We start from the raw sequence: 24,008 nt of genomic DNA, 5'->3' as shown, positions 1-24,008 counted from the left end.
ATTTATTAAACTATTAGAGGAAAAGGTGTAAATATGGGCACCGTCTTTTGTTTTTTGGATAAAGTTACTTTCAATTTGAAAATTTCTAGATTTTTATCTTTCATTAACAACTATAACAAGTTTCCTAAATGAGAGAAGGCAAAACAATGATTAACATCAATTATTTCATTTCAAAAACGACGATTTTCAAAAATCTTTTAAAAAAGCACCAGGAAAAATGGGGTGTAAATATGGGCCCTCTTCAAAAAAGTCACCAAAAATAGTTTAAAAACAGGATAAAACAATACAAAATGGTAGAGAATTTATTTATTACAGGAAATTTTTTTTTTTTACAGAAATCGCAAACATAACTGGCTCTTTCACCCCCGGCACAGTGCCCACATTTGGCACATAACGCATCTTACCCACACCTCTCCTCGAGTGTCTTCAGAGAACTTTCCATCACAAAAACTGCAAGTTGCATCGCTTGAGTCTGGTTTATCCCCACCGTTGACATTTATCAGATTCGTATCATCATCGCTGTAGATAAGAGGAGGGTCATCGAGTCTGATGAGTCCGATGGTGAATCGTGTCATTGCGTGGGCCGAATTTTCTTTTTTTGAAGGCCTTTTGTCTTCCCACCTTGCCCTCTGGCCGGTCTCTTACCCCGGGAAAACTCAAGGACGTCTTCTTGAAAGCACTTGTCAAGCGTCTTGGTCAACTGATCCTTGTATGGTAATCCGGTGATGAGGCTGGACCTTGTTGCTTTGCGTCCACGAGTACTGGTTATCTTCTTAATGTTGGGAACAGGAGATATGTCGAACGGAGAAATTGCACTTGAAGTTCCCGGGGAACATTGAGGTATTTCAGCTGCCTTATCAATTGGCATAACTAGAGCCTGATGTGCTAAACTCCACTAAAAAAAGTTGGTGTAATTATGGGCACCCTTTAAATGGGGGCCCATATTTACACCAACCCCACCTAAGAAGGATGGCCACTATCACAAGTAACCTAAAAGCGTGCGTGACTAAAGGTGTGCTTCAAAAAATAGCTTAAGATCTCCGCTTTCCGGATATCACTGTCAAATTATTTTTAACTGAACATAAGTACATGAAAAGAAAACGATTTCACATACTTCTCAAAAGTTTGCAGTCCAGAATAAACACCAATTTGCACAATAACTCACGCTGCATCCACACTACTTGAAAAAATGGTTTCAACTGCTCCGTACAATCTTATATTAGCAACTGGCGCCATATACAGTCCTTGACGCCAGTCTTCAGTACCTCCCATAGCTACTAGGGAGGGGTGCCCATATTTACACCTGTGCCCATTTTTACACCTTCTCCTCTATTTATAAATTAATTTAATATTAATTAACTCAAATTAATTTTCCTTTTCCTTGTTTAGATGTTCTTGTACTGTAACCAAACACCCTGATCATTTTTGTCCTCAGTTTATCGTAAACAGTTTTGCGTACTCTTTGCCCTCTCATGTTAATTTTGATCCCCATAATTGTCAGAAAAATTTTGCATTTTGTACTATCATTTTCCGCATTTACTAAACCTTTGTTCTGATTCTTCATTTTTAAACTCTAAACTTAACTTCCTCCGTTCACTTGCTGCTAACCGTGGATTTAACCCTTCTATAATTAATTCAACTTTTGTTAAACTCATTAGACCCAAACACTCCTCCTCTCCCTCTAATCCTTACTGAGAGCCTGTTAATTATCCTTACAGAGAATTCTTCCTGAGAACTATTAGAAATAAATAATTCAAAGTTTTAAGTAGGATTCGTTTACTCCAAACATTCATGTGTTAAGAGAATATATATAATTCACAAAAAAAGGACAATTTGCGATTTTAAAAATAATTTTTTGCAATGAGAAATTCATTTAAAGCTTGATTAAGATTAAAAAATACGCATAAATTCTTTCAAAAATACCAGTATATGTCAAAAAATATGAATTCAAAATTTTTAAGAAGCAATTAGTTCAAACAATGCTACGTTAAGAGCATACAAATTAAAAAAAAAAGCAGGACAATTTGCGAATTTTTTGTAACTTTTCTCAATGAGAAATTCATTTGAAACTTGTTTCAAATTCAAAAGTTAGCGTCAAATTTTTCAAATATACTCATAGTTTTGAAAAAATAGTTACCCAAAATTCTTAAGAAGCATTTGCTGAGTCCAAACCATGCTATGTAAAGAGCCATACTACGTCATCCCCACTAAAAGCTTATCAGTGGGGTTGAAGTCTCTTCCATACTGAGGAAGTGGGGTGTAGAGCTCATCCAATAGGCGAGAGGTCATCCATCTGAACTGGGGTGAAGCCCTCATCCCATAGCACTATAGCAAGAGTGGTCATTAACCCTAAAAGTGAGGTTTAGTGCTCACTTTTCCTCTACTCACGATGGATATGTTCGTTATCGAGAATTTTAAAAATCATCTATTGCTGCACGTTGTTGAAATCTCGGACATAAATACGATTTAGATAGTGCAAAAATTATTTTCATTCCAGTCACATTACCTCATTATGAGGCGCTCTGGAATCTTATTCTATTCAAACGATTGCTGCATTTATAATGCTGCAATCATAAATGCATTTTACTCTGGTTTGCCCCGATCGGCCACTGTGGTTTTTCTTGCTCTGTTTTTCTCTCTCTCGGCTAGGTCCCGCAGTGAACTGATTGTTAAGACACGGTCCCCAGCAGATCACCGAAGTCAAGCATCACTGGCTGCCGTCAGTGTGCGGGTGGGTGATCACTTGGATCAGTCTACGTAGGGATCAAGGGTGTGCGGTATGGGTCCTCGTTAAAATGTTCTACCGTAAAGTGCTCGACTTCGCGTGCAGGTCGTTGGGCTACCGACGCAGGGGTGCCATCCCCTCTGCAGAGGATCAAAATTGTGATGGCTTGTCTTCGGATCATCCTTAGGGATATTTCCCAGACCATCACCAATAGCCCATTGTGCAGCTCTAGTGCGACGTAAATGAACAACAACAATCTCTCTCGGCTAGTTTGGTTTTTCTAATGCTGTTTAAAATTTAGAATTACCCATTATTTTTCTATTTTTCGTTGGCAACTTAGCATTTTATATTTCAAATCACTTTTTCTTCTCATTCACATCGGGCAAGTCTTGAAAATGGTTGCCTGTTTTTTAGCACTTCAAGCATGTCGACTATTATTTGAAGAGAATTAAGTTTTTAATGAAGTAATACTATGACATAGTCGAATATTCTATATGTTCAAGATATGGTTATATACACTTTGTAAATAATTAAAAAATTGGTATACATTTAACTATATTGTTTAGAAATATAATTCTTTGGCAATTTTTTTACGTTTATTTACGCAATTTATTTCTTTGCAAAATTAATATTACTTCATATATACTAAAAGTTGTGAAAAATTAACACAAAAATTTACCTGCTCGCTGTTTGTGCTATAAAATGATACCAATGAAATAAATGATGACGAATAGCTGGGTTATTAAAAAGGCATTGTAAAAAAGGATTATCCAAAATTGTGCACACATCATCAAAGGTGACAAGGTTTAAACTTAAATAGTTTATAACGATCAAATATTCGAAAAGAAAATCTAATTAGACAAAGTTTATTGCACTTCATTGCAAACTTTCCTATCTTGGCGTTATGTTTATTTACGAGTACAAACTAACTGAACATTCTTACTTGTTATGGGGTAAAAGAATCAACAAATATGTACTGAACAGAATTGCGAAGTAGTGCATAAGACTGAAAGGCATATGCCGATACAATTAATAAAGCTAAAATAATTTAAATTATTATTTTTTTATATTTATTATTATTTGTTGCTCTTTCCGGAGGCTTTACGTTATTTAGCAAAACGCGTTTTTCGTAGTTTATTCCATCAGAATCACTTGGCACGATGCTATTGCTAGCGACCAACTCACAATAGTCAAAATTTACCACTATCAAGTAATTTACTCCGGTACTTATTCTTTTTGAGAAGTCGAAAGTTATTTTCACAGCATCGGAATTACAACTGGTGCAGTTTTAATAATTACCATATATATCAATATAATACGTTATGTCTAAATTAGTATATTTGGTATCTTCTGCATAACCCTTCAACATTTGAGTTTTGTGCGAAATACATGGAGCAGCAGCAAATTAAAACGAAATTTTAAAAACAAATAGAATTCAAATAGAATAGAAAGCAAATAGTATATATATATATATATATATATATATATATATATATATATATATATATATATATATATATATATATATATATATATATATATATATATATATATATATAATCCCATAATCCGTCTACCACTGATCGTATTGTACGTCAGGACTGTGGTCAGTGTAAACCGGATGCGGAATTCGTATCGACCAGTCTTCGCTGGGACTCGAACCCGGCTCACCTCAAGAGAGAGAGAGGGGGACCTTTTTTCCTATAAGACCTTTAAAATATAAATCTTTCATTAAGACCTTGATAAGTACTTTGGAACATGCCCATTTCTTAATCTGGCATCTTATAAACCATTTAAAATATTTATAAGTAGTGGGGGAAATAAGGTCCTCTCTCTCTTGAGGTGAACCGGGTTCGAATCTCAGTGAAGACTGGTTGATACGAATTCCGCATCCGGCTTGCACTGACCACAGTTCTGGCGTACAATACGATCAGTGGTAGACGGATTATGGGTTAGAGTCCCCTTACCGTCAAGGTAACCGTGGGAGGTTTTCGTGGTTTTTTCTCCACTCCACCGACTCCGCTTCCCATTATGACGTTGTCCCTGTTACACGTAAATATTTCATATATATATATATATATATATATATATATATATATATATATATATATATATATATATATATATATATATATATATATATATATATATATTCTCAGAGCTGTTTCTATTTTAAGCATTTCACCATACTCTATAATGAGTTTGATTTTGACTCATTTTAGCTTAATTTTAAGAAGTTCATTCTATAGGGTGGAGTGTTAATAGAAATAATAACATGTTTTCCATTTGATATATATTTTGAGCATTGTTGTTTCATTCCCTGGTAATTTAATTTACTGATTTTTTTATTAGAATTGGCCGCTTTAATCACGAAACTTAATGATGTCGGGTTTTCTTTCTTTAAGGTTGAATGATGAAACTGAATGCAGTGTCAAGGAAATTTAGCAACATTTCTGCAAAATAATCATTAAAATTTTTTATGGAAGAGTGCCGATGTGTCAGCAAGGTCCCCTCATGTAGTACCGTATGATCATTTCTATAAGTTAATCAGTAATCATATGTAAGTAATTGTTATTAAGTTTTATATTTGATATTCATGATAAATATATCAAACTGGAAAAATCAAATAGATAAAACCCCTTATAAGTTAACCCCTTCTCCAAGTAGTCCCACCAGTATACCACTTACACACTTATTGTACTGCTCTACTTAATTCTATAAACTTAAATTTATATAATTAAAAGCAGTTTTGGTCTTGAAAATAAAATAAATTTTTTTTTACCGCAAAATGTAATTGTTTTGAGTATTTTTCAATACTTGAATCTAAAATAATTTTTTTTGTCCGTGCGTATTGTTTTTCTTTAAAGATAATTGTCATCTAAGATGTCTATAACAGTTGATCTGATTTTAATTGGGTGGTATAGTGACAGTAGTTATAAGAAAATTTTTTTCAACTATCAAATTGCGAATAATAATATAATATATAAGGTATTCTATAAAGAATGTTTATTTTTAAAATCCTTGTCAAAAATAAACTAAAAAGATTGCACGCACATTAGAAGTCACAAATCAATATTTAAGCCAGATGAAATTGAAAACGCTATTATTACTGTAAAATGAGGCACTAATTATATCAAAACTTATTTGAGTTTTGGATGAAACAGCGAATAATTCGAAATGCTTTCAAACTTAATCAGGAAATTAAATTAGTTTCGATGTTTTTCATCTCGTTTTTCTCAGACTTCAATAACCTTTCTTTCCCCTGCTTATTTGAAATAGTTATTGCGAATGTTTTTTTTTTCCTACTTTATTTTTGATAAGGAATCTAAACTGATAAAAATGGAATTTTGGGTGGCTTATTGGTAGTTGGTAAGCGGTACAAGGAGAATTCTCTAATGTTTCAAAAATTGATATTGTCGCACTTGTTGAAAATATTACTTATTTTTTATCTTTCTCTTAATTTTAAACTTAGTTTTTCTATTTTTTTCTTAAATTGTTCACAAGTAAACAAAACCTTTGCGCATAGGAATATAGAATTTGATTAGGTCCAGTGCTTCCTAGAAGCACATCACTAAAACATTAAAAAAGCAATAAAAAAAAGAAAAGAAAATTTCTTTATTGGAAAGCTTAATTTAGTGATTGGAATATTAATTTTGACACTTACGCTACCATTTCCTTTCAGTCATATTTTCTTTTCTAATTTTTACCTTTATTAATTCAAAGCTAAAATTTTGATATTAAGCTTAGAATAGGAAGAAATAATAAATTTCGGCTACTTAGCACCCAATAATGTCCATTATTTTTCTGATTTTATATAGGAAAGAAAATGAGTGTGTATTCACAATCCTGGAATGAAATTGTATTATTATTTTAAGTTTATAAACAAAGTTTTAAATTATTTTTTTGAAGTTGTAATATTTTTTAAATGAGAGATTTATGCCCCTGAGCAGGTGTTTAGTAAGAAAAACACCTTTGTCCAAAATTGACACGCAGAAACAAAGAGCAAACGATATTTTCCGTCGTACAACAATGTTGATTTTCCCGGTTCTCAAAGTTCTTTCCATATTCCAATAACTGTTCTCTGATTTCAGTTACTCATTGAGAGTGGCGCCCCCTCTCGGAACTTCATCTAAATGCTCCGCTGATCACAAAAGCACGTGAGAATGCAGTCAAACGATCTCGCATCATTCATCAGTGAGTTATTACCGTTTCCCCGGAGTAGATGAATATCGGCATGTTTTTTTGTGTTTGTTTACATTCAGTGACAGCGTGGTTTTTGAAAACTGTGTTGTGATTCGTTTTAAAAATAGGACTCAGTTTAGTGAATTTATTGCAACAATCTGGGAGGATTATATGACTTAATTATTGTTCAGCACTATCTTTTTTTTCATTTTTTCATCATTATTATTTGTTATTAAAAATTAGTGACAAATTAATAATTTCAAAAGACTTATTGTCACAGTAATATATGATATATAGAAACAAAATTTTGGTGTTTTTTTGATGCATATTGAATTTTATTGATGACAACATTTTGATTCAAATAAAGCTTCATTGGGATACGTAAAGAAATCTATTGAATAATGTATGTGTACTAGATTTATACGAAGTACAGCTGTATGCATCTAATTATAGAAAACTGTACTGTAACTGTTCTTAGTCTATAGAATAGTGTTATTTTCTTCGAAGTACAAAACTTCTTTTGGTGATTCAGCAACTTTTGAAGATTGGTTTAATAATTAAACTGAAACTAAAAGTGAAACTAGGCTGATATAGGAAATATTATTTGTTTATAAAATATATTCACTGTTATTGGATACTTGTGACTACAGCAAAACTGATAAACAAAAGGAAGGATCTATTTTAAAACTGAAGCAACAGGTAGGAATATCTTTTGTTTATATCTTAGCTTTCAATGGTAATTAAGTTCACTTTGACAATTTGATGACTAAAAACAGTTGCTATTGTGATTTTTATTTTTGAGTTTTGTTTTACCAGAGAAAAATTAAAAAAAGAAATGTTTTTTTAAGGGGACAATATCACAGCATTACCTTTTCTCTTCTGTTAAACTGATTTTTAAAGGTTATTTGTTTTTACGCTTATTTATTCGTAAACTGGAGTAAAAAATTCTAGTGATTTTAAAAGTAATTGTCCAAGTCGTTAATTTATTACTGTCTTATTTAATAAGTAGCTTATGAAGGTAAAAGAATAGGATCTATTTTTCTAATTGACTATCTGATTATTTTATAATTTTAATGTAAATGGTGGTTTATAAATGTATTTAATACTATTTTTTCTATATAACGAATTGCCTTAGCGTATAATGTTTACACTTGGAGCCGAGAAAAAGAGTTGTGCTTTATATTATTTTACAAAATAATTGACGTCTAAATCAAGCCTTTCTACAATTAAACCTATTAATTCTAAGCCGCAAAAAGTGGTATCACAATAAAAATGAAAAACACCGATTAAAAATTAGTAGTACGTATTCGTTAAGACCAAGTGGATATTTAATTCTGTTAGCAATCACCGTCCCTTGACTTCAAGTTCAAATATGCATATTTATATTACTAATTAATTATAGAATATCTTGTTTTAACAAAATGAATGTTAATAAAGAAACACTCGTGACCAAATTTTCTTCTTTTTTTAAAAAGTAAATAAATAAATAAAATATATTTTAAAAGTATGCTAGGCAAAAGTAGGTATTTAGAAGGTATTGGGTACCTAATTGATACTAGGGAGGAGTACTTGCTACATAAAGTACTTGGGAGAAGTAAATGGTAAATGCTATAGTTCTCATTTCTGTTCAAATCCCATTTGGGCTGGTGACAGGTTCGCGTACTAGATCTATGGTCGTATGGTTTCTGACTGCATATGGCTATTAACCATATCGCTGATATGAAATATCCTCATGTCAATCCATTTATAAATCAGTGGTTATTTCCTAACTTTTATGCTTTTTGCGCTATACATGTATCGGACTCTTTGCAAACTTGTTTACACAATACTTATTTAAGTGATGGTAAAATCTTAAAAAGAACTCAATTTGTCACCACTTTTAAATATAAGAATAAATGATTGTTGACATTCGTTTGGGTCTGTCGTGTAGCAACAATCCAGAAACGAGTGATACTTACCAGGACGTCTGGTCTATCACATTAGCAGAGCCACAGATTTATGATTTGCCTGTTGTATCATGTGTTAATTCACGATGTACTTACGTAACTCGATGCCATTTGTATATATATATATATATATATATATATATATATATATATATATATATATATATATATATATATATATATATATATATATATATATATATATATATATATATATATATATATATATATATATATATATATATATATATATATATATATACATATATATATATATATATATATATATATATATATATATATATATACATATATATATATATATATATATATATATATATATATATATATATATATATATATATATATATAAAATGTAGTTTTGCAAATTTTTTCCTTTATCCCATTTATACTTATTTTACTTGCCTTTTCATCATATGTCTTAGCCCCATGTTATAGATCTAGTTATAGACTCCCATTTTGGTGCCTGACACCCTCTCTTCCTCTTCATTTTTTCAGATCCCACATTTTCCCCATTATATGTCCTAACAAATTCATCGAATCAGTTAATATCACTTCATGCAATGTCCAAATGTCGTGTAATAAGTTTCCGCGGTTTTCCTCTACATGTGACGCAATGCTAGATTAGTTTCATTTAATGAAGCCTGATATCTCAGGCCGGGCAAGGTTAACTCAGACTTTCACCCCTTCAGTGGGTCGATAAAACGAGCATACCAAGCATGCTTGTGGACTAAACACTGGGGGAGGGGGAGTCCACACTCCTGCACCCCACAGCACAAGGTCAAGAAAACTGAGATATGCACGGTAGGCCTTGGCCCTCTATGGGCTGTCGAGCCATTCAGTTTAGTTTGAAGCTTGACCTTTTTTTAAAGTTGGATTTAATGTTATATGGCTATGAAGGCCAGAAATGTTCATAATGACCCATGGAGGTAAAAATTAAACAATTGTGACACAAGTTTTTTTTATTTACTTAGAAATTTCAAGATGCTACTCTAACTAGCTCTCGCATTTTTAAAAAAAACTTGGCCTTCGTTAATTTTATGCCTGTGCAATATAAAGCGTATTTTAAAAATAATATTTCTAGCTTTTAAGCTTAATTCAAAATTTTTCTTAGTTAACGATCATGAAGTTTAATGATAAAGGAAATCTGCTAAGTCTTTCGAGGGTTTGAACCATTAATTTGAATTTTGAAATTTCAGTTAAGTCTTGAATTTCGATATTTGAAAATTGAGTACTTGCAATAAGAGAAGAAGTGCCTTGCCACGTGATTTAACTCGATATCTGACGTCACACGTGCGTACCGAACCTCATTTGCTGAATCGAAAATGCTAAGATTTACCTACGAAGACGTCGCTTGCAGGCATCCAATTGTTTATTTTGTATTATTCCTTCCGAAAAAATATTACAAAAAAAATATAATAATACCTGGAATGGTTTTTATGTTTTTATATTGAGGAAATTTTCTTATTACTAAATTATTTAGATAATAAAATGTGAACCAAATGATTTTATTTTATTGCCGGTATTGATCAGTCGATTTATAGCGGTGGTTCGTAATTTAAGCCCAGCCCAGGAGATCAAAAGAATTCTTAACTCAATCATTGGGAGAAATCTGCTTTTGTGGAAGATTTTTTGAGTATAATTGGACAGCATTTGCGTTACATAGAGAGAGAAAATACGAACACCTTCAATGAATAGCTCGACTGCCAGCAAACTCGAAACTATGATCAGTTTATTGATTGGTATGTTTTTCGTCAACACTGAGGCTGGTGCGAGACGGGAGCAGTATATGAATCGTACGTGGGGATTCGAACCTAGGTCTCCTCGATGGAGAGCGGAGGCTCTATCTCTAGGACAATTCCGGCTCTAAAATTAAACAGTTTCTCTAATAATTTCATTTTAGGCTTTAAACATTTTTTTCTACCTTTTTTGAGAAAATAGTATGGCGTAAAATCATTTTTAATTAATGTCTCTTTAATCTTATTGGCCAAAAAGCCAAGAGTATGATCTAATTTTTACTTTGATTGTCATCCGAAAAAAATTAATGAGATTTAGCACTGTATTGTTTACCTGCTCATTACCTGTACTATTATTCATTATTTCTAATTTAAAAAAATTTATCTGCAATATTTATTTATCATTCTTTCCTATAGTATTCTCTGGTATGAATTGCTTTTTTTTCATTTGATTAACTAATGGTTTTTTAATCTATTTTTTTTAAAAAATTGAAATATTTCTTTATTTCATGGGAAACTTATATTACCTTATTACTCAATTACTTCAATTATTATTACTGTTTAATATATTATCAACAATTTTATGATAAACATATTTTATTTTATTTGCATCTAAACTTGATCATTTTGGCAATTATTAAACAATAAATAAGTTCGATTAACTTTAAAAAGTTTTGACAAAATGAAATTAACATGAATTTTGAAAACAAAATTGTGAATGAAATTTTAATTACTAGGCATAAGGATTAGGCTTACAATTTATCCGAATAGAATCGCGAACCAAATCTGCAAGATAGAAACTGTAAAGAAAATTATTTGAGAACCTTCAATCATATTCTTTTTGATTATCTATAAGATTCTCTCTTTTCCATATCATTATACTAAATTGGAATATATCTCTTAAAAATATTGTTTAAATGTGGACTTAAAATGTGGATGTGGAAGCAAAATAAAATTTAGATTTTCAGTCTGTTGAGTTCCGCTGGCCAAATATATAAAAATATTTGGCCAGCGGATATATATATATATATATATATATATATTTGAAATTGAAACAAAGATAATATGAGAGTTATTGTGAATGTTCTTCTGTAAATTTGAAAATATTTACTGGGGCACAAATTTTTGTTGCATTTATACAAATACTTGATCTTGCCTGATTCGGGTAGGAGGGTTTCAAATCTGAAAGGAGTTTTGTTTCTGAAGCAACATATTTGTTTTAAATGATATTTTTAGTCTATTTTTCGTCGAAAGCCACAAGTGCAAAAATGTTATATATAACAGGGTAACAGTAAAGGCTGCCACAAACATCCAGGGCAGTTAAGGCGAGTCATCAGGATTAAAATTTCATAAAAACTGATGCCCGGAAAAGTCGTTGTAAGCGGCTAGGGGTGCTTTCCTATAATGCGCTATTATTAGGGGCCTTCACTATTATTAGAAGCGCTTCTCTATTATTAGAGGCGCTTCTCTATTTATGCTTAGAAGCACGCGAAAGAAATGTTCATAATGGGGAAGCGTCCCTAGTGGCATATGATGACATTTTCCGGCATGGGCCCCTATGCATTTTTAATCCTATTGTTGTCCTCTAACTCCTCTAGAAGCTTGTCGCAACATTTATGCAACCCCATGTTATATTCACGTATTCACTCGACTGCTGAAGACAACACAGTAGTGACCACGACCGGGAACTTAATACAGCTCTCACGATCATCACTCAAAAGTACAGTGATCGTAATACAGTTCCCCCGGCTTCTCACAAAAAAAAACAATGAGTGGTATCCGTTCATCGAATTCTATCATAGCTATAACTCTGGTGGGGGAGTATTGTAGTGTGTCTACCATTACAGAAATACAATTCCAATTCACTAGTATATAAGACATGTTAACTCGATGTTAATGGTACCTTTTCATAGATTGTTAATATGATTCTCCCACTTAACGTTTGTAAACTTGTGCATTTCTAAAAAAATAGTCTAAAAATGTCATTTGGAGGGAGAAAAATACCGACGAGAGACCGATTACAGATTTGAAATCAGCGACATGAAAATATCCTTGATCCGTTGAAAAATCTCGTACAATAGAAAAAAAAACAATTTGTTCCCCAGTGTAATATGCTTAGGGTATTTTTGTTAGTATGTATTTGTAATATTAGTGAAAAAGAAAGTTAAAATGAGTTAAAAATTATGAGATTTTCATATTTAAAGTATTAACTCAAAAATTAAAATTTTGGCATTTCAAACAGAGTTTTTAATAACTTGAAACATTAACAGTTACTTAAAAACAAAATATACATTTTTTGAAGTAATTTTATTTATAAAAATTGTAATATTATTAGAAATATCAAGAAATAATCTCACTATTAGTTTGCAATTTATTTTTAATTTACTCTAAATAAATAGCATTTATTCACAGTAATTTATTCTTTTAATTTTTATTAAATGTTAAAACGATAAAACGTTTAAAAATGAATAAATGGTTCATTAAAGTAAACAATGTACTTAACAGTTAAGATAAAGTTAACATTTGTGTTAAAAAAAGGACAAAACTAATAAGTTTGACCCGCGATGATGCTTGTTTTCTCACAAATTTAGAACAGATCAGATTAAAATATAATCCGAGTACAACTCACCTAACGTTGGAGACATTGTTAAACAGTTGATAATTTCATTTCACTTTAACCGTAGCTGAAAAAAGATATTTTACGGTTTTGAAGCACTTAATTCCAGATTTGTCGGATTTGTCCTAAATCACTGATTTCGGAACAGACACGTGGAAGCAATTATGTGTGAATGGCTATTTCGCTCATTTTTGTCGAATAGTTTTTTACTGGAAAGCTAAAAAACATTCATTAATAAATATTTGTTTTCTATTACGAAGAATTTAACTTAGTTGTGAAGGTTTTATTTTTTAATAAAGCTAAAATATATTTATTAATTAAAAATATATATATTTTTAATAAAGCTAAAATATATTTATTTCTTTTCTGTTTCGAAGAATGAAGTTAGTTTTTCAATTTAAAAAAATATTTATTAAGAAATATTATTTTTTTAATTACAAAAGATATATTTAATTATTCTCATTTTGTTCAACAATCCATGGGAGTGATCGGATGAACAAAAACGAATAAATGAATTTTAGGAACAATTATCCAGAAATACTTCAATTGGTGAAATGATTGTTCCTTAAAATACAGAAAAAAAGTATAAAAAAATTAAATAATGTCTAAGAATTGAAAGAAGGAAGTATAAAAAAATACAAAGTTTAGAGATGTCCAAGTCAGATGCTGAACTATATCACTGAGTGTAATAAATCAATCATTTGTCGTTTCTCTTTTCCTATTGGACGATTCGTATTCAAATCTCAATTGAAAGTATTACTATTGGTTGATATCTGTAACTCATTGATCATTGATGGATTTTTTAGTGGACAAGTAAGCAGTGAAGTGACATCAGTTTAGGCATTTCTATAATAGTTGCTACTAACATTAGTAATAAACATAGTTTCTGGAAATATTATTAATTTAAATTTTAGTAGAAGTTCTTGTTTATGTAAGCAGTATATAAATACGATACAAATATATTCAAATTTTAAGCTTTGTAAATCTCTGGAAAAAGAATTAACAATACTTCACTTACAAATACAAAATAATGTTTTTTTATGCTTTTAATTATTCATATTAAATGTATTAAGGTTTTAAAAATATTATTCGAATTTAAACTTTAACAGTATTTAGATTACAAAAATAGTTTTAAAATTAAAGATTTGAAAATATTATTAATAATATTATTTCAATAATATTATTAATAATATTATAGAAATATTATTTCAATTTAAGGTTTAAAATAAAAGGTAATTTTCTCTTCAGGATAATAAAACTTTTTCCTAAGATGAGCCATTTTTTTATTATTTTAAAACTAAATATGTTTTTTTCACATGCTTGTAAAGGAATTATGACCATCTGTGCCCTTTTCCAAAATCACTATTTTCCCCCCAGTATTTAAAATAGAAAATATAATGAATTAGCAGTTTTATATTTTAAACTGATAATGTTTCATGTTTTAAATCTTTCTGACTAAAACTTAATATGTTACGCAAGCCCGACATTAAATCGCCTCATCATGATTAACCAACCATAACTTATGTTTGGATAATAATTGTCACAAAATTATGTTTGTAAAAAGCGTGATTACTTAAAACTAAAACACACTACTAATTCAAAACTATTTAGCCAGAGTATAATTGTTTGACTTTTAATACAACTAGTGGGTTTTGCTTTTTGTTCGATGACCCTTCCTAAGAACCGGCGATTTTTATGCTGTCTTATATGGTTTGATTTGCAGACCATATCCGCTTTGCTGGGTACTAAGTTAAATCCATTTAAAATATGTTCTAGATCGTAAGAATTTAAACCAATTATCAAATCTTTAAAACTGATTCCTTTTTAAAAAATTAAAATATTTAGTTAATGATAAGTTGTAGTAAAAACTATTTAATTTGAATTTAATGGCATACAGTAGAAAAACTTGCAGGAACGAGACAATGATTATGCTTTAAAAAATTACTATTAAAGTTTGTTCATAAGTTTGTCAAAAACACAGCTCAGAATATTGCACAATTACGGTAAAGCTATTATTTTTTATGAAAAAATTATTAGCATCCAACTCACATAGATATATTTAAAACATAAATAGAACTCTTTTTTTTTTAATAGCCATCGTTGAACAGCCGATCCAATTTTATGGGTTTACGATTACTAATGTTCAACTCCGTAGCCTTGTAATTTTGAACCCAATCCAGAAGACAAGGGAACTCCTGGATTGAGTATTGGGAGAAATTTGCCTTTCGTGGAGGACTTTTTGATGGAGCTAACCCGCATTTGCGTTACATGGAGAGGAAGACCATGAGAACCTCCCACGGTTTCCCTGACGGCAAAGGGACTCTAATCCATGATCCGTCTACCACTGAGGATATTTCACGTCAGCACTGTGGTAGGTGCAAGCCGGATGAGGAATTCGTATCGACTGGGATTCGAACCCAATTCGCCTCATTGGAAGGCGAACGCTCTATCCCCTGAGCCATCGCGGCTCAGTACCCTTTGTTTGGTGATATGAACTATTCACTTTTATTCACCTTAGCTTTTAATTCACCCTGACTTATAACTCAGTTTGTCTTAACTTTTTGTTGTTGCCCCGAAACAAGAATTTTTATTCTGAAATTTGTAAACATGTAATGTTTACGCATTCATACTTATTACAGCACACATGCCTGATATTTCAATTCTTTGTTGACAACACGAAAAAGAAATGAAGACTTTCTTTGTCTCATTGTAATAGAAGTATCCATATAGATGTGGAAACATTTTTATGAAAATAATAAGTTCATAGAAGACACTTAGTTCCTTCATGATAGGTACATATTACAGCAGAGAGGGCTAATATGATAAAACTCATGAGCGACAGAATTGTGTTTCGAGTCCCAGTGTTGACACCACACTATTTCTTCTCCATACTATACTACTATGCTATACTACTATACTATACTACTATACTATACTATACTATACTATACTATACTATACTACTATACTATACTATACTACTATACTATACTACTATACTATACTATACTATACTATACTACTATACTATACTGTACTACTATACTATACTATACTATACTACACTATACTCAGAGATGCCAACTGCTCCGGACATGCCAAAATAATTATAAAAATGGTAAATAACTATAAAGTAAATTTTGCAAATATTTAACATTTTTTGCTTGCTTTTTAAAAGGTATAGCATGACAAATTACCATAAGGTGGTGAATTATATAAGCCCACGAATTATTTAGAAATAGTGGTGAATAAAAACCTACTAAATTGAATTTATTAAACCAAGAATCACAATTGATAAAACTGACACTTTAAAATATATATTTGCTGTCCGGAGCAAGTTGGCATCTCTGTATACTATACTATACTATACTATACTATACTATACTATACTATACTATACTATACTATACTATACTGTACTGTACTGTACTATACTGTACTATACTGTACTATATTGTACTATACTCCACTCCACTCCACTCTACTACGCTACGCTACGCTATGCTATGCTATGCTATGCTATACTATACTATAAATATGCTCTCATGAATGCATAGATGGCCGCACTATTAAGCTGAAACTTCCTTTTTTTCTACTGTTTTGGAACCATGCTAGTTGTAAATGGTTAAAAAACCGTAAAAACCGTCACGGTTTCTAAACCATTAATTGTAAACGATTTCAAAACCATAAAGGTGGAAAAAAAATTTTCTCCCCCCCCCTTAAATTTTACGGTTAATTGGATGGACAGACTGCTGCCGGTTATTCTAAGTATTAAGCCTTGTCATTTGGGGTTATTCAAGTCACTTTGCATTTTAGAACGTCTGCTAATTCGAGAGCATTAGCTTTAGAAAAGCATTCATTGTTGTAAAGATTAAATCTATACTTACACCCTATGTTTAATTGCTTGAAAGTTTTGGGAAACATGTATGCTAAATAAATAAATAAAACATGGTGACTTAATTTACTGATCACTGTTGGGTAAATAAAGCCAAAAGCGAGAATTCAATGTATGGTTATTATTAGCTGGCGATTTATAGGCAAAACTAAAAGCGTAAAAAGTATTAATTTAAATTTTTTGAGTTTTTCATATTTTATTTAATTTTTAGATGTTTAAATTAATGATTGAAATTCAGTCAACAAGTTCATATGAAATAGTATTTAAATTTGCGACATGATCGCTAATGCGACATGATCTTCTGGACTTGGTCTAGGGCTCTAGACCAAGGGGATAAGCAACAACAGCAAAAATTTATATTTGTAATAGTAAATTTATTGATTGTTATCGGCTATGCAATAGCGAAAATCTTTGCAATAATTATATCCATACTTTTGTGAAAATCTTTGGCCAATTCTGCCTCGTAGAAGAAACACTGAATCTAATATTAAAAATAATATGTAATCAATGAAGTAAATCAATAATAAAAGAACAGTTTCAGATTATTTTTAAAAGTGACCGTTGAGAATTCAACTTAAAATTATGAATTTGGTAAATCAAGTCATGAAACGCATGAAACTATGTAGAATTTATATAAAATGTAAGCAAAGATTTCCTTTAAAACACACATAGCTTTAAAATAGGAGATCAAAAACTTCACAAGAAAAAGAAACTTATAGAACGGAAATTAACAATTAAATTCAAAATAGTGCCGCTAAAATCAGCGTCCAGAAAAATTACACAGCAAAATGACTTAAGTTACCCTTAGTAAAATGACTTAAGTTACCCTTAGTAAAATGACTTAAGTTACCCTTAGTAAAATGACTTAAGTTACCCTTAGTAAAATGACTTAAGTTACCCTTAGTAAAATGGCTTAAGTAACCTCGTATGACGTTAACTTTAATAGATTCTGTCATATTATCGAAAATTTATTCATACATATTTTCAGTGCTATAATTTTTAGAAAATGCAATAAAAATATCTTTTTAAAACTTGCACTTTGCTTTTCAAAGAAAAATATTTTCTGAATGATGTTTTATATTGCTTTGTAAACAAATATTTAACATTTTAATATCGCAATAATTTGTTATGATTAATCATTAAGAAAATTTAATTTATTTTTTACGGATTTCAGTTCCAAAATACGCATAACTTCTTTTTTTTGTTAAATTTAATATTTGCAACACATAGTTTTGATATTTAATGTTCAATTACTAAGCATGCAAAGCATATTGAATTGAAAATTTGTCCTACTTGAAAATAATGCTACCGAAAATACTTTTATTATTTGAACGAAGGTTATGAGTTTTGTTTCTTTTTCCTAAATCTAACAATATCATTGAATAAAATAAAAAAATTATAGTTTTAAAATGCACACATTCATTAAAATAATGTTTCAAAATTATGCTTATGACGAAAAATTTGCATTAATATTTATTTTATTTGAAACACTTAAATTTTAAAAACTGAATAGTTTTTTTAATTACTATTAAAATATTGTTTTTATTTTTTAAATGGAAGCGGAAAATATACATCTATTTAAGAAGCATATTACTTACGTTTTAAATTTTGGTTCAATTTTCATTTACTTTAAAAATAATTTACACGATAATAAATATATGTCCAGAAAAAAATAAAAATAAATTATGTACATTTAAAAAGTTCTGAAATTTATAGTGATAAATTCAAGTTGAGTTAAATATTTTAGATTGATGCAGGAACTACTATGCTATTTCAATGGAATAAAAAACATTGAGACACATAGTCTTTTAAATGCTTTGTTTTCTTTGCTTTTTTATAAACTTAAAACAGTTTATTTCCTATTGCATTATTTCCCTTCTTTGAATGTTTCAGATTTACCATTTTTTTCTTTGTTGTTTATACTTTTGTTAAATTTGAATGCCGAATAAGTTCCCAAACACCCGCGGCTTTTATCCAAATATCCCTTTCACTGTTTGGAACAATAGCTGCGTTGCCATTGTTCAACTGTGCAAAGTTGAAGTAAAATAACCTTTTGCAGACGATATTTTAATATGAAGCTTTTATAATCGTTTTCAAAATCAGCATTTCCTTTACCTTTTACAATATCTTGCGTCCCTTGCGTTTTCTAGAATACATTTATGCTTGCTATAAAATTATAAGATTCTGCGGATGAAGGTGAACTGTTCACAAAAATATGAATATCGAATAGCACGCAATTTTAAAATGCAGAAAATTTTGTGGAAAATTAGTTTTGAAAAATAGGTCTATTTGTAAGTTATTTTCTAAAGAAAACTATTACGCTGTTTCATTGTTTATGATAAATATTTCAAGTGTTGTAATCTTGAACAATATGGCTTATTATAAATAAAAACACGTATGCATTCAAAATTGCGTAGAATGCATATTTTTTCACTTTTATCTGATACAAAATAAAATGTTCAAATGTAAAAAAAATGTAATAGAAAGTAAATGCATTACATTTAGAAATATAATAATACATCTGAATTGAATATTAGTTTTGTGAAAGGTAAAGCGGAAGTTGGAAACAAGGTAAGAGTTTATTATTCAAATGAAAAATTAACGAGGTTTCTTAGCTAAATGTAATAGAAAATTACATTTTTGAATGTAAAATACGATATTGAAACAAATAATATTATCATTAAAATCAAAAAGGCTAGAACACCAAAGGAATTGAATATCGTCCTTTTAAATTAAAACAACTTATAATGTACTTTTTTGGTTTAAATTTCAAATTTGTTTTAATTGAAAGATAATTCATATTTATTTAAGTATAAATTATACGTGGTGCTTTAGATGATGTAACTTTGTAAATACGTTTATTTCCTTATTTATCAAAATAGTTCAATACCTGGAACTAAGAAAAATGTTAATATTTGCATCAATAAGATTTACATCATTTTAGATTTGTTTAATTTTATGTGAATTTTATTTAACATCTAAAAGAGACTATACATTATTATTTTAATATGGATTATGTATATTTCTTTGTTTATGAGCTATCAGAAGTTTAACCAATGGATAATATCGTAATGCTCTTTAATAGAAAATAACTGATGAAAAATTGGTTTTGAAATCTTAAAGCTTATTATCGTTTTTTCCTCTAAGCATAAATTATACCCTATGAAAATTTTTCAAGTTGAGCAACGAAAAAAAAATAGATTTACAGCTTTTTGTAATCGAGAACATAATCAAAATTTGAAAACAAAACTATGTAAAGTAAATAAATTTTTAAAAAATGAAAAAATGTGGAAATATTGTTTAAAAAAGATTGTCATAAATATATTTTTGTCTTATTTACAGTTCATAGCTTTTAAGAAGGATTAAACGGAGCAAAGAGTAATGTATCTTGGATTAATTTGTAATTTTTTATGTTGTAAGTAATAACTCAAATATTATGTTAATTCAAATGTTAATAACTCAAACATTAATCGAAGAAAGAAACTGTTAAAATTATTACCAACGTGCCATATGGTAATGCCATTTCTAGTAAAAGAAACACAATTATGTTTAATAAAACCATAAATGTACGGTTTTTTAGCCATTCATTTGGAAGTTTTTCCGATCATAAGGTAATGGTTTACCTGGTTTATAGTTTAGTTAGTAGTAATGGCTTATAGATTTTATTACCGCACAATTAGTAAAAAATACTAAACTAATAGTATATAAAAACACAAAAGTAAATTTATCAACAAAAAAAAAGATAATAATAAATTTTCTTGCTATTTTCCAAGTCCTCTTGTTTAAATTACTTCATTTACCAAATTTTATCATATATTATAAAAACCATATTTTATTGTTAATTTTACCAAAATCATTACCAAAGCGCTTCGATAAAAATTGTCGAGCTTTTTGTTCTTCCCATAGAGTAAAAAACATGGTAAATTTTACCATAAATTTTTTCCTCAGTGTTTCCTCAGTTTTGAGAACAAATTTTGTAACATCAGAAAAAGAAAACTTTTTAATGTTAAGAAAATCAATCCTATAGTTAAAACTGGGTATTGTACCTTGGACAACGCATGCTGTAACTTGTATATTACATGTTATTCCTCTGATATCACTCATTTTGATTTCTATTCTTTTAAACTTGTTAATTGATCGAAAAGGATATTTGCGTAATTAATATTTATTAGTCAGGTAACCTAAGCTAAAATAAATCAAGTTAGTTTTAAATTTAATACCAAAAAACGTTTTATTGGAATATTTCAAACATTTATGCCGTTACTAGGAGCATGAAGACTTGTACACGTGAGTGGCGTAGTCTGCAGAGTAAAAACTACCCGCATTGTTTCAGGATCATCCGGTATATTTGACGGTATAAAGCTGTTTTGTTGACAAAACGGTTTTTCACCGTTTCTCTCTCTAATCATAAACGGGTTAAAACCGTAAATTTCTAGTTTTTGCTTTAGAGTTTTGTATAATTTGGCTATTTTTGGCTTATTTAAACTCATTCCAAGTTTTAACAACTTAAAATTTTCATCTATCTTTCCTGAATTCAATCCTATCAGAATTATTGACTCGAATTATTATTTCAGTAATGCCTGGCAAAAATTGTGAAATTAAAAAAATAATTCTGTCTAAAATAGAAGAATAATTCTGTCTAAAATAGAAACGTTATAAGATGTTATGTTTCTGTTGAACTTATCATATTGTAAATGTGTTTGTATAGTTATAAATAGCATGGTGCATTTCTTTGAATTAAAAATAAGCTTTATTTAATTACTATAAAAATTTGCCGTATTTTCAGTAGGGCTCACACTAGTTCTTTTCTTGTGATTGTGAAGAAAATTATCTTTTCTTTACTATTATGTTTCTGATGGGCAATTTTTAGCTAATAAATTGAACAATTTGCATAATCTTTAACTTACTAGGACGATTCGTGAGTTTAACTTTGAATAATTAATTAGTGCAGAAGATATTTTAATTTTCAAAATCATATATAAAAACGTTCTTTTTCTTTATGAAGATGATTTCTTTTATCTATGGATTTGGATCTTTGACCATGAGGTATAGAAAATATCGTTTCAATAACATAGGTAAGAGAATAGTCGAAAGTTTAGCACTCTTGAAATTAATTAAACTTTTTACACGCTTTTAAATTTTTATTTCATACGATCTACACGGCAGACTATACCATATTTCATCATTTAAAGTTACATAGAGTGAAAGGGTGTAAAAATTTGCATACCTTGTAATTATTACCACTTTTAACTGCTTTATCGTTTACTTTTCATAATTTGTTGCCAATTTTGACATGTAAAGCTCTTAGGAAGCAAAAACTAATTTTGTTTTCGATGCGATGTTAAAGCAATAAATCAAAAAATGTCTCTTTGTGTAAATTATTTAAAGCAGGACTGCAAAATACAAATTCTTTAAAATTCGAATTCCAGGAACTATTCACTAAATTTTTTTTATTTTGCTATGCAAAATTGCATTCTTTGAAATGATGTAAAAATTGTACACCTTAAAATTCAGAATGTTTTTCCCTATTATTAATATATAAAAAAATTAATAAATATTTATTAAAAATTCTTCTTTTGTATAATTGAGAGAAAAACTTTTTCAAATATCTTAAGCAGTCATTGAAACATGGCGAAATACACGAAATTAAATTAAAATTAAGAGGTTCAAATTTTGAACTGTTTTCTAAACCAAACTAATGGAATCGTATTTCCCAGATTGCGACTGACCCCTAAATTTTCCTGTATTTTTCTTAACCCCTATGTTCCGAATCCGTCAGAAAAACATATATTTATTCAGAGAAAGTACGTTTTTGTGTTTGATTTAGTTACCAGAAATATCGTCTGCACTAATTAATTAGCATATTTGAGGTCACCTTTTCAAACCATTAAAATTGAATCCTAGCACGTGAAGATCTGATCATTAAATCAAAAGTTATTCAGGGTGGTCCGTTTCATTCCTTTTTTGTGCTTTATACATAATATTAAATCGATATTTTTTCATGTATGCATTATTCGAAACTAGACTGCTGTGGCAACAGTAAAAGGAGAATATTCAGCATTTGCTTTTTTATAATTTCGTATTTGGTTTTCAATTTTATTTTCCTTCTTAATTTTTCTCAGTGCAGCTTTTATATCCTATTTAAATTTAAAAAAATTTCAAACCATTTATATTTACCAATAAAACTTTTTCAAGATCCTAATATAAGCGCCAGGTATGCCAATGTCATTTAGTTCATATTTAACTAAACTAATCTATTTCAAAACAACTTTAACAAAAGTATAAACTTAATATGCAATATTCCCGGAATTTTCTGTCTGGTTATAAAACTGCTACTTGATCTAGTGACCAAAGATTAATTATAATAAATTATATGCGCGGAATCGTAATCATTTTTCTCCACCATCTTGTTTTGTTTATGTTATGTGATTCAAAAGGAATGGTTATAAGAAATTAGTGGTCACTCATGCATTTGATTGTTCTGGATTTTTATAAAATCTGAAACAAAAGAAATATTATTCTATATGGTTAATAGGAGCTATTTGAGAGCACTGATTCATTTTTACCTGAAGATATTTTCATATTACTATTTATATTAACTTTTCTTTGAATTTTAGTGTTTTTAAGTATATCTTTTATTTATAATTGCAACTTTAAAAACTGCATCCAAGAAACTTAGAGTTTTGTATCGGTTTGATAACTGCTTATTAGTTGTTGGAAGCTATTTGGTGTATTCATAACAGAATCAAATTTGGAAACTTAAAAACGGTAATGCATCTTTTTAATTTAAAAAAGAATAGAAGCAATAAGCTTGATGAAACTCTAATTAATGCATAAACAGTAAACAACTGTGAAATATTGAGAAAGCGATAAAAATAAAAATGCA

At 29.5% G+C, this 24,008-nt stretch overlaps 1 protein-coding gene across 1 annotated transcript in view; it reads left to right on the top strand.

The window, feature by feature from the left end:
• The first annotated feature begins 6,884 nt into the window (after positions 1-6,884).
• Positions 6,885-24,008, top strand: part of LOC107438641 (uncharacterized) — a 583,728-nt gene continuing 566,604 nt past the window's right edge. The window contains exon 1 of the mRNA XM_071182379.2: positions 6,885-7,606. The gene's annotated coding sequence lies outside the window, so the exon portion shown is untranslated. The remainder of the gene's footprint in view (positions 7,607-24,008) is intronic.

The sequence above is a fragment of the Parasteatoda tepidariorum genome, chromosome 4 (genome assembly GCF_982258835.1).
Source record: "Parasteatoda tepidariorum strain Cologne lab strain chromosome 4, Ptep-v5.0, whole genome shotgun sequence".
NCBI lineage: Eukaryota > Metazoa > Arthropoda > Arachnida > Araneae > Theridiidae > Parasteatoda > Parasteatoda tepidariorum.
Note: the sequence above shows the minus strand (reverse complement) of the source record. Positions and strands in the feature narration are given on the sequence as shown.